The 12,615-nt window shown below is 54.2% G+C and overlaps 1 long non-coding RNA gene across 5 annotated transcripts in view; it reads right to left on the minus strand.

Moving 5' to 3' along the window:
* The window catches only part of LOC111750586 (uncharacterized), a 37,312-nt gene that overhangs the window by 10,043 nt on the left and 14,654 nt on the right, over positions 1-12,615 (minus strand). For 2 of the 5 annotated variants that reach the window (XR_010318967.1, XR_010318968.1), the window contains exons 2-3: positions 12,173-12,524; positions 10,236-10,466 (exon numbers count right to left, since the gene is read on the minus strand). This is a non-coding gene — a long non-coding RNA (uncharacterized LOC111750586). The remainder of the gene's footprint in view (positions 1-10,235; positions 10,467-12,172; positions 12,525-12,615) is intronic. The other 3 variants (XR_010318970.1, XR_002785667.2, XR_010318969.1) reach the window with 3 other exon arrangements.

The raw sequence follows: 12,615 nt of genomic DNA on the forward strand, positions 1-12,615 counted from the left end.
TAAAACAAGTCCATGAGAGCCAAAGAGTGACCTCGAGTATATCCCACCTGAATTTGGAGACCACCTCAAGAATAGTTTTGATACATTGAACACAAATGTCCGAAGACCAGACGAGTTATGAAATAACATTAAGGACATCATACATGAAGAAAGAAAAAGGTCATTAAAAAGACAGAAAAGAAGAGGAAAATTGGATGCATGGAAACAGGGAACCCAGGGTGAAGAGCGAGAGAGTGCTGACATAGGGTTGGCAACCAATGTCAAAAAACAATTTGTGCATTATGATGGCAATGGGTTTTTTATGGGTCTAGTTTTATGAAAAACTAATTTGCTCTGTAAATTTTCACCTAAAGCACAACTAAAAAAAAAAAAAAAAGGACAGAAAACAAAGAAAAGTTCCAAAATGGATGACAGAAGAGACTCTGAAACTTGCTCTTGAACTCAGAGAAGCTCGCCTCTGCTTCCTATGAGCCCCCAACTCCAATCTCCCCTATCCTAAGGCCTCTCCTGAGGCATAGACCACAGTGCAGAAGCTCCAGCCTAAGAACTGGGTTGCAGCCTCCATGCTAACTGGCTGTGTGGTCTGAGCAAGTGCCAACCCTCTTTGAGCCTCAGTTTCCTCATCTGTAAATCCCCCCACCTCCCACCTTGAGGCTACTCTGAGGATGGATTGAGATGCTAGGTGCAAAGGGCCCAGCCCTGGTCGACACTAACGACAGGCAGCTACACTGTCCATGTTCATCTCTTCCAGGCGACCGTGAGCTCCCCTGGCACAAACGCCACCACCACCACCACCATCTCTGCCCCAGGGCCCTGCAGCCTGTGGTGGCTGGAGGCAGAGGTTGGCTGGGGAAAAGCCTCCCCAGGGAGAGGAGTCTCACCCTCAGGCTGCTGCCCACCCCACCACCTCTCCGGCCTGAGCCCTGGCTCCACCCACAGGCTTCTGTGGGCACAGGCTGTGGCCATATTAGCCACAGCGTCTAGGCGGGCATCCAGGTCTCTAGGCAGGCCTGGACAGCAGGAATAGTGGGCCCTTGGGGCCAGAATCACAGCCTGTTCTCAGACCAGCCTCTCAAGGCCTGTGGGTACCTGGCAGTCATCCCAGGGTGGGGTGGTGGAATTTCTTGTTGGGGGGGGCAGACATTCGGGTCAAGGGCTGGGGTACAGTCCTGAGGTGGACCCCATGTGGCCTTCCACCAGTCAGGACCCCTCCAGGCCAGAGGGGTGGAGACTTCAGCCAGATTCTGACATTCAGCCAAGACAGGCTTCTTTAGGACAGAACTGGAACTGAGGCCTCAGCTTCAGATACCTTGCCCAGGATCAACAGGAGCTGCCAGGTGTAGGAGAGATTGGGGACCCTGTTTCGGGGCCCTGCAAAGAAGATGAAGTAGCCTTTCAACTTTCAGGTTTCACAACTTGGATACCTGGGAAGCTCCTCTTGATGTCTACCCTGGCTCCCTCATGTTGCAGAGCTATTGTCATGTCCTCAGGGGTCGGGGCAGGGGATGTATTCCCCCGTGTGCAGGCTGTTCCTAGCCTTGAGGTGCTTCTCTGGAGGGAGAATTGGAAGGTTGAGGAGGGAATCTTGGAGCAGTGTGAGTGGGCCCGAGGGCAGGACCATAAGGGCTGCAGTTGTCCTGTTTTGTGGAGCGGGAGTTTGGGGGCGTACATGTGCACCTAGGTGCTAGCTGGTCTGTGTGTGCTGGGGGGAAGATGGGGAGGATGCTTGGAGGGAAGGGGATATTGGAAGGCTTCAGCTCTTCCCTCCTTTTCCTCAAACCCCTTCCTCCAACACCACCTACCCAAAGCCACTGGAATCCAGAGGAAACGGCCCTAAGGCAGCCTCTACCATCCCCAGAGTTTTGCGAAGACAATGGCAGCCAAATGGTAGACATGGTGGGGGATGCTATGTGGATGTGTACAACACAGGCGTGGTAAAGAGGAAAAAATGGATTGTTTTTCCCTTGGACAGAGGCCTTGCTCCAAGAGAAAGGGTTCCAGCCCCCTTGAGCTGAGTCCACTAGGCCTATGCTGGGCAGGCTTCTGCACCTCCCCCAACACTCACCTCCACCCACACACAATCTCTAGGAGGTCCTCACCCCAGCCAGGCCCTAGTCCACTGTGGAAACTTGCATAGGTCTCTGCTCCCTGGTGCCTCAGTTTCCCTATTCTGACCACTCGATTTATTCACTTCTTCCCACTGACACCAATCTGGACTGGACCAATGGTGTCTCTCACCTGGATGTCTGCAGTCTCCTCTACTGTGGACATACCCCTTCCCTTGATGGTTGTTTCTCCTCACAGTAGCCACAGAAACCTGCTACAGATCTTTCAGGACAAAGGACAAAGTCCTGCTGTGGCCATTGGGCCCAGTATGACTTAGCCCCTGTGTCCAGCCTTTTCCCAGCCTCTGAGCTCCAATGAGACGGACTTCCTTCAGCTCCTACCAGACAATATCATGCAATTTCTCACCGCTGGGCCTTTGCCCACACTGTTCCCTCCGTGTAGTACACTGTGCCTGGCTAACTCCTTCTCAGTCCTCAGGTTGGTCCTAGCTTAGTTACCACCTCCTCTAGAAAGTCTTCTCTAAACCCTGGAAGCAGGTTAGGTAGTGCTCAGTCAGAGTGAACCCTTCTCCCCTGGGAACAGCACAGGCCAGGACTTGAGGGCTGCTCCCTCGGACTCTCTACCTGTTCTTGCCCAGCTGCCAAGGCCCAGCCTCACACTCTGCCAGGTCTCTGAGGAGATGACAGGGCTGGGTGACCAGGAAAAACTAAGGGCAAAGGACACCCAAGGGGCCCCAGGATCCCTCCTGTAGCCCTGTCCCATCTGCCCTATGGGACCTCATGTGGGAGCTGGTACTGTCCTCTAAATCTGCCACTCCCAGGGCCTCCAGGGCTTGGCTGCCTGGACCTCAGGCTCCACCACTGATCTCGGTCTCCTAGTTGAGCTCTGCTCTGAGCAGCTTAGGGATACGGCCAGCTTCCTGGGTCCTGCCTGATGGGTATCGAGCTGGAGTGGGCCTGAGTGAGCATAAATAAGTGAGCTTGCGTGTGGGGAGAACCAAGATTTACGTGGTCCCCCGTGGACATGGGCAGATGGGAGTGAGCCTGAGGAGACGCCTGAGTCTGCACCATGGGGCTGGGGGCTCGCTCTACTATGCTCTGACTCACGGCAGGATCCTGGCAGCTCCCTGCCCCTCCCAGCCTCAAAGGCTCCAGTTGCACAAGGAAGGCAACAAGATAAAAAAAAAACTAGATAGTAAAGATTAAGTCAGGGCTTAGAACCGGTTCATTCCAGTTCAAACCCCTGCTGAGAATTTGCCTTTCTAACATGTTCCCAGGGATGTTCACGCTGCTGTTTAGAGACCAATTCTTTCTTCTTTTTTTTTTTAATTGTGCTCTAGGCAAAAGTTTGCCGCTCAAGTTAATTTCTCATACAAACATTTATACACATATTGTTTTGTGACATTAGTTGCAATGCCCACAATGTAACAGCACACTCCCCTTCTCACCCTCTAGGGACAAATTCTAAGAACTGCTAGTAAAGCAATTGTTCTCAAAACTTATTATTATACATAAGAATCACCCGGGAATCTTGTTAAAATATAGATTCTGATTCAGTATATCTGGGGGTAGAAATGCAAATTCTCATCAGGGGTTCAAACCGGAACTGGAACAAACCAGTTCGAAGCCCTGGACTAAGTGACCACTCGAGAAAATGGCTCCACTTAGAGAGCACTGATTCCCACCAGGGACAGGTGAGCAGTTAAAAACAGCCCCTCCTTTCATGTGTGGAGCAACCTGCAAAGTAAGGACAGCCTCAATTTACAGAGGAGGAAAGTGAGGCTCAGAAAGGTAAGGCTACTGCCCAGGGTCACTTGGTGACCAGGTGGCAGCCAGGCCCCCAAGACTGTGTGCGGCCACAGCCTCCAGGCTTTCTGGAGGAAAATCAGGCTTCAGAGGCAGGGGGGCCTGGTAGTTAAGCCTGGACCGGCTGCCAGGTCCTCCTCTTGGCTCAGCTCTCACTGACGGGTAGCACAGCTTCTGAGACATGATGGGAGGGGGATGAGAGACTCAGCTCACGGTGTTCGTGAAGACTAACTGTCCGAGTGAGGTAACGAGGAGGGGTAGGAGGAGGACTACTGCCCTGCCTGCTGTGCCCTCATCGCCAGGTGTGCTCGAGGAGGACCTGACAGGAGCAGCCACGCTCTCCTCCTCGCCCCAGGTGTGCTCGAGGAGGACCTCACAGGAGCGTGGACGGGAGCAGCCACGCTCTCCTCCTCGCCCCAGGTGTGCTCAAGGAGGACCTGACAGGAGCATGGACGGGAGCAGCCACACTCTCCTCCTCGCCCCAGGTGTGCTCGAGGAGGACCTGACAGGAGCGTGGACGAGAGCAGCCACACTCTCCTCCTCGCCCCTTGGAAGCTTCCCCAGGTACCAGCTACTACTACCACTTGCTCTGGAGTTGACTCTGACTCATGGCGACCCCATGTGTCCGGGCAGAACTGTGCTCCACAGGGTTTTCAGTGGCTGATTTTTCAGAAGTAGATCACCAGGCCTTTCTTCTGAGGCTCCTCTGGGTGAACTACAACCTCCAACCTTCCACTTAGTAGCTGAGCGTGTTAACGGTTTGCACCACTGTTTTCATAACCATTGCAGAGACTCCGTGAGCCAACTAATTGCTATCTAATGGCCTCCACCTGGGATGGAGCAGGTGTTCTGATCCCACCCCACAAATGAGGAAACTGAGGCTTGGATGAACCCCTGCCTGTGATCACACATGGGGCAGGAGAAGCCTGAGGCCAGAGCTCAGGGCTCACCTGTGTGTCCTGGGCTCTGCGTCCTGTAGGGGGTGCCTGCCCTTTCCCCAGAGAAAGGATGGACTCCATGGTGGGGTCTGCTCAGCTGCCCTGCAATCCTTCTGAAAGAGGCACAGCCAGGACAGCTTTTCAGGAAAGGGGAACAAAGCCAATGTCTTATAAGACCTGCTCAGGCGAGGCCCAGATGGCAGCCTGGACTTTGGCCCAAGTCCTGACAGAGGAGGGGGTTAGAGTCCAGCAAAATTTGGGAGGCCAGGTAGCTGCTTTCCTCTGCTCTGCAGAGGCACTGGGCTGGAGCCTCCCTGCTACCCTAGGCCTGGGGCACTGCCCTCCAGGCAGGGATGGATTACCCAATGAGGAAGGTACACACGAGCTTACTTGTGCTTACTTGTTAATCTGTGCTTACCACAACAAAGGTGTGATGAAACCCATGTGAAATTGTGCACTACAGATTAGTAAGTAAGCACAAGTAAGTCTGTGCGTACCTTGCTTAATGTAAGCTGTGTGTGCCTTGGTTACTGGTTAATCCACCTATCTCCAAGGTACCCTGTTCTCTTCCACAGGTCTGCTGGGTTCCCGGCCCAAACGGCAGCACCAAGGGCAGCCCGGGTGCTGCCTCAGAGCCCACATCTCATAAACCAGTCAGGAGCATGAATTAGTGAAAGGGCCCATCTTTACAGCTGGAGCACCACGTTGAAGGTCAACAACTGTGGTCAGGGGTCCTCTGGGGCCCTTGGGGGCTGGCCTCTTTGAGGGGAGCTCAGCTGCTGAAATGTGTGAATTTGGGCAGGTCACCTCCCCTCTCTGGGCTCAATTCCCCCATCTACGAATGGAGGATATCAGTAGCCCCTCAGGTGCTTATGGAGCGTAGACAAGAGAAGGGTCTTGCATAGTGCCTGGATCAGAGTAAATGCTCAACAAATTACTGCTTTATGTCATTAGGATTTAATTTTGCCATTATTAGGGTGCCTTTTGGGGCTGGGCAGGGAAGCTTACTTGGCCTGAAGTCCTCTGCATAAAATCTAAGCCTCTTAGACCCTTAAGACTAATAGCCCTCCCAACCATCTCATCTAACTTTCCATTGTGTAAATGGGGAGAAGTCCAAGAGGCAGAGTGGCTTGCTCAGGTTACCAGCAAGGGACTGCAGCAGAGAGCCAAGAATAGAACATAATTCAGTGTTCTTTCCATCTGGCAAGCATTTAACAAGCACCTGCTATGTGCAAGGCCCTGTGCTAGGACTCAGGAAGAAAGGAATGCTCCACAGAAGAGGTGTCCTGGAACTAGGCAAGGAAGGAGAGGAAGGAATTCCTGCATGGGAAGTGGTGGAAAAGCAGAGAAGGCACTCTGATTGCCTGAAGGAAGTAATTAACTTGCTTATGTCCAAGGCCAATTCTAGGGAAACTGAGGCAAGCCTGTGGGGCTGGAGCATGGGGCTCACAGATGACTAGTTGCTGGTAGGTGCCTCAGGTGTCAGTTGGGGGTTCACACTCTCAGTGGCCTTGAATGCCATGCAAAGGGCTGGGCTTGGGTTTGGACCTGTGCTGAAGATAATGGGAAATGAAGCCTTGAAAAGGGGAATTTCCAGGCAGAAGCTGGAGGGGAGAAGATCCAGAGGAAGAGCCCTCTAGACACAGGAAACAGGAAGAGCCAAGGCCTGAAGCCAGAAATGAGTGCAGCCCCTTGCTTGTTCTATTTGTGCTTCCTGTGTCACCTGGGGCCAACAGGGCAGTGACCAGAGTGACCTGCTTCATGCTGGTAATGGTGCAGGCAACGCAGGGGTGGAGACTCAGAGCCCAAGACGCCCCACCTGTCCACATGCCCAGCTACCCTGCTCCCACCCAAGGCAACACCCAAGGCTGAGTCCAGCCAGCCCCAGAAGGACAAGGCTGGTCCACAGGAGAGGGCACACATGGGAGTGAATCCAGCAGACTCGTGGGTGAGCTGCGGGTGTGTGTAGTAGGCTCCCGGGTAGCCTCGATGGCCTGCCCTTTCCTTCACTATCCGTTCTAGAACCTGTGCCTGTGGGCTTCTGGGCTCCACAGAGATGGTGCCATTGTTCTGGGAGTAACCTTGGGGCCTGTAGGGCTGAGCCTTACAGCCTATATGCCTTTATTCTTTTCCTAGTGGCAGGGTCACCCCCTTGAGGGCGTGTCCTCTCCTGCTCACTTCCCACTGCCAGCACACAAAGCCCCCAGCCTGTGAGGGCTGGGCATACAGGAGCTGCTCAGTGAAGACCAGCCATCCCACGGTGGCCTCTGTGTGCTCAGAGACAGATCAGCAACATCTGTCAAATGCACGTTTGTTGGCTTCCCAGCCACCTGGGCCTCCATCTGCCAAGCGCTCCACGGAAGCCTAGCTGGCTGGGGTTGGTCTAGACCTCTGGGGCTCCCTGTACCCAGGAGCACAAGCGAGCCCTGCCCTGGTCACCCCCTGGGGACCCAGGAACATCCTGGCTCTGCTGTAGGAGATTAGAGCAGCAGGACCACCCCAGAGAATTGGGAGCAGCAGCAGCACGTGATGAAGCAGTTGGGGGTGGTCTGCCCATGTTTGTTGTCTGTGAGTGTCTGTGAGCACCGATCGCTTGGGACCGCTCCCTGCCCCGAGCCTGACTCCCAGTTGCCACTTGCTGCCTCAGGATGGGGGAGTCCTGAGTGGATAGTCACCATCACCCTCCTTCACTGTCATCCTCGTTGTCATTGACATGGATGGGTGTGCAAGGATGTGTGTGTGCATGACAGGCTGGGGCATGACTGTGCAAGTGCATGTGGGAGGGCCTGGTGTGAGCAGGCAGAGGTGTGTGGCCTCCAGAGATGGCTCTGGCTCAGGGTCAGCCCTTGAGGCACCCTTGCTCCAAGCCAACCTGATGGAAGTTGTGCCAGTATCTTCCCACATGAGACTAAGGCCTCGGTGTCTGAGGGGAGGAGGGATGGAGGACAGAGGGGAAAAGGACAAAGACAGAGAGGTCCCCAGCTCCAGCTTGCCCAGCTGCCCCAGGCTCCCCAGAGCAGTCTCTGTCCCCAGGACCCAGCCAGAGGAGGGTTGTGGAGACTATGGGATACCGAACCCCTGGACTCTGTACTCAGAGTCAGTCTCCTTGGAGGCCCTCCTCCCCTAGGAGCTCAGCCTTTGCCTGTGTCTGGCAGCGGCTAGCTAGCGTGGGGCACCCCAAGGGCACCGTCTGGACATAAAAATAAAACCTGAAAATTACTGTTCCCGCCCGGTGCCGCAGAGCTCTCCCGGAAGGTAATTATAGGTGGCCTGGGATGGCCGGTTCTGCCCACAGCTCAGAGCTTGGCCAGCCCAGAGGCTGCAGGGAGTCCCTGCCCTGCCCCTCCTTCTCTGCCCCAGGCCTTCAGGACTAGAGCATTCAAAGGCCCCAGCCTCAGGGCCCTGACCATCAGACTACCTGCCTGACAATGCTGGCAGGGGCCCTCTGGGATCTGGGTGGAATCTGGACTCTGTAGAGAGTGCAGAGAGCATGAACTTGGTCTCAGATTAGAATCACAGTAAGAACAGTAGTTCCAACCGCCACCTACTGAGCACTCACTACCTGTCAAGCCCTGAGCTACCACCTGGCATTCGCTAACTCACAGGCTTCCCACAAAGCCCCTGCAATGTCAGTGCCACCGTTATCATCGTTTTAAAACAAAAAAACCCAAAGCAATTGCTATCAAGTCAATTCCAACTCATGACAGCCCCATGTTTCACAGAGTAGAACTGTGCTCCACAGGGTTTTCTTGGCTGTAATCCTTAAGGAAGCAGATTGCCAGGACTTTCTTCCATGGTGCTGCTGGGTACGTTTGCACCACCAACCTTTAGGTTAGTAGTTGAGTTCAAACCATTTGTGTCACCTGGGGTCCTCTTTTACAGTAGGAGAAATGGAGAGCCAGGGAGGTTAAAGGACATGCCCATGGTCACATGTCCAGGATGGCCTCACACTCCAGATTGCTCTGAATCCCAGGCTGGAGTTCACAACCACTGCACCAGGCTTCCCTTAAAGTCACAGGAGCAAGGGTGGAGATGGTGGTAGCTGGCCTGGGTGGGGTAGCCAAGTGCTTGGCAAGGAGGTGTTGGGATGGCAGGGGAAGGAAATGTTCCCCTCCCAGAGCTGCATAGACCCTGCCTGTGGAATCTTATGGGTGTCCAAGGGGAAAGGAGAGACTGAGGGGCAATGAGGGGAGTCACGTACAGTCTGGCTCCCTCACATTCAACCCTCAGGGCCCTGCAACCTCCCCACAGGGCCTGCCCCCATTTTCTGAGCCCAGAGGGAACCTTCTGTCTGTCCTCACCTGCCCTGGGAAGCTGTGTGAGGGCAAGAGCTCCCCATGGGGGCTCCACCCAGCACCACTGTGTGCCCCTTGCACTGTCGCAGGTCCTGTGGAGATGGTTGAGTTGGCCAAGCATAGAAGGCTCAGCCCAGCCTCCAGCAGCACAAGGCCACACCTGCTGAACCCTGGCCAAGATTTATCCCTAGAATTTGCCTTGGAAAACTCCTGGTCCCTGCTGATCAGTGAGGTCAGAGCCGTGACTGTCCTTGTCCCTGGGCTCAGGGTCTCAGTCCCTACTGCCAGAAAGTTCTTAGGGACATCTAACCTACTTCTCACTTGCTATCTGCCATTCTCTCTCATTCTCTTCTTCCTGATTTCCTTGCTGGCTTTTGCAAAGACAATGGTAGAGGGGCCGTGTGTTCATATTTCTCATCGCCACAGTAAGTGGTAAGTCCATATGTCTCCTGCACTGATCTTGTACTAGTCAACAATCAACCCACAAACCTTTATGGAGTCCCTACTCTGCTGAGTGCTGAGGAGAGGTGGAAGGAGGGAGTGGCAAATTCCTAGCAAGTGTGCCTCCACTGTGCCCCCCTCTCTGCTTGGGGCAGATATTGCTAATCGATCAGAGCACTTCTTGCTGAGCCTGGAGGGGTGTAGCTCAGAATCCTCAACACAGCTCCCAGGAGTCACTGGCAACCAGCTGGAGTTGGCACATGAGCCGAGACCCATTTGCCCTCCCTTCTGCAGCCCGCCCCCTACCCAGGATTGAGGCCAGAGTCAGGGCCAAGGCTTCCTGTGCAAAGCTGTCCTCATCCTGTCCTACCTCGCACTGCCTATGCCCTGGTTTCTTTGTCCTCGTTCTCAGCGCCTGACACAGGATGGGGAGGAGGCAGACAGGATCATCTGTCTTCTCATCTCTGGTTCCTGCAAGGCTGCAGTGGCCTGGTTAGGGCTGTGGCCCCAGAGTGCCATGGTGCCTTTGGGCTGGAGGTGTCTGGGGCAGCGTCTCCCACAGCTGCCTCCATCCAAGACCAGAGACACTCTCCTGACACATGTCTTCTCAGGGCTGCCCTGGGGCCTGCCTGCTCCCAAGGCACGCACCGAGCACCCTTCCCAGGTCAAGAACAGGATCCCAACCTCACCTTGCCTTTTCCAGCCATTCTAACAACGTAGATTGGTACCCTGTAGGTGCCAGAGCTTATGGGAGGGGTGGAGGGCCTCCCTGAGCTGAAGCGAGAGGGTCCTGACTCCGGAGGCTGGAGTTCTGCAGGGGAAGGAGGTGTGTTCCTGATGGGTTATGGAGAAAGCACTGGTCTGGTGTCATAGGAGCTGGAGGTCAGTCAGCACTGCCACTTGGGCCTCAGATTTCTTATCTGTAAAACAAGAGCAATAGTGATCATAAAAACATTAACGTTTGTCTTGCAGGCTAATTTCAAGGATTAAGCAAGATAATTTATTCTGTCCTTTAACACTGCCACACACCTACTATACACCAGGCTCTGCGCTCACTCTAGGGAGAGGATTGCTCTCTTGGAGTTGGCAGTCCAAGGGAGAGTGGACCAGTCACCAGGAAATGACCACACAGAGCGAGCAGAGCCAGGTGGAGGAAACTGTGGGGGCAGAGGGGCTCCTGATCCCACCTAAGAAATCAAAGAAAGCTCCCTAAAAGAGGTGACTCCTGAAGGGGGAGATTGAACTAGCCAGGCGGCCACTGGATGGTACAAATGGTTAACACGCTTGGCTGCTGGCTGAAGGGTTGGAGGTTCGAGTTTACCCAGAGGTACCTCAAAAGAAAGGGCTGGTGATCTACGTCCAAAAAACCAGCCACTAAAAACCTTATGGAGCACTGTTCTACCCTGACACAAATAAGTTTGCCACGAGTTGTCGTTGACTCCAATACAACTTTTTTGGGGGAGGAAGAAGGGCAGCATTTTGTTCCACTGCGCATGAGGTCACCATGGGTTGGGGGCCGATTCAACAGCAGCTGGTAACAACAACAGCAAGGGGAAATGAGTTCCAGGCTGAGGGAGCAGCCTGAACAAAGGCTAGGCAGTGATGATGGTGTGCGTGAAAGTGCCCCGCGCTGGACCACAGGGTTTGTTTAAAAACTTCAAGGCAGGAGAGGGGCCCAGACAGACACCCCTGGGTGCTGAATAAGGTACAGACAAACTGGGTGGGGCGCGTCCAGGGAGCTGCATTATTTACCGTCCCAGTTATAAAATATTTACAAGGCTTCCTGATGATTTACGGTGTTTGCTTTCCTACCTCTGGGCTCCTGGCAGGTAAACCGCATGCCCTGCAGCTCGCCACTGGGAAGAGCCCCAGGGCGCCAGCGCCAAGCATCTAACTGGGCCGGGGTAAGGGCTCCCACCCAACAGGCCGGACCGTGCGGCAGCTTTGACCACTTCCCACGAGTTGTGTGTTCCACAGGCCTGAAGCTACCGCCCCAAGGTCCCCAGGATAGATGCAGGGGTCGGGGTGGGACAGAGAGATGCTGGCAGAGGTCCAGGCTGTGGGAGAGGCCCAGGCCAAGAAAGAGGCAGAGACAGATAATGGCCCTGGTACTCACCGGCTGTGTGGCCTCAGGCAAGGTACTGAACCTCTCTCATCCTGCTTTCTCCCTCAAAAGATGGGGTTGGCCACAGTACGGTGCTTTGAGGAGTCGATTGAGATCACAGAGTGCAGGGCCTGAGCTCAATGACAGGAAGCTCAGAATTCCTACGTGTTGAATTAAATGACTGCGAAGTGTAATATTGGGACAACCTGTCAACTGCAGTGCACCTCAGCTCCTACTGAGTGTTGGCAAGGTGATTTAATGTGAGAAGTGAGTGCATTTTAATCTGCTCAGGAAGCTTGGAGTCGAAGGCCCACAGAGACTTAGTAGGGCCTGACCTCAGCCTCCGTAGGAGGAAGATCAGGACTCCCTTGATCTGAGACTCTCTTGGGGTCTTCCTCAAAACCTTCTAGAAACTGGCCTATTCTCCTGTTACTTTCTGAAGAAGAAGAAAGGAGAAACCTGAGGCAGTGGGAGGTAGGTGGGGTGATGGAGATTGTGGGGAGAAACTCCAGTGGACCCTACCCGGGCCAGGTGGTGCCTCTGTTCCCCTTAGAGGAAATGTGTCCCTCTGCCCAGGTAGTAGGTGGATCCTCTTGACAGCTGGACTCATTCCTGGTCCCCCAGGGTCGAGGGGCTGGGCTCATGATGATTGGGCTACAGGGAAGAGAGGGCATAGGACTGGGTGGATTCCAGGCTGGGACAGCAGGAGGACAAGAGAGGTCAGCAGGGTTGGTGAAGTCAGCAGATTCCTGAGAGGAGATTCTAGAGAACTGTACCTGGATATGAATGAGAAATTAGTCTGCACACCCAGGGTCTTTCTCCAGGGCCCCCCTGGGCCAGCTTGACCAACCCCTCCAATGAACATGTGGGCACACTAAGGACAGAGAGAGAAGCAATTAGAAGGTCACTCAGGTTCAGAATTGCTGTCAGAACCTAGAGAAATTTGTGTCCTTGCCCTAAGAGTC

The sequence above is a fragment of the Loxodonta africana genome, chromosome 22, assembly GCF_030014295.1.
Source record: "Loxodonta africana isolate mLoxAfr1 chromosome 22, mLoxAfr1.hap2, whole genome shotgun sequence".
Taxonomy (NCBI): Eukaryota; Metazoa; Chordata; class Mammalia; order Proboscidea; family Elephantidae; genus Loxodonta; species Loxodonta africana.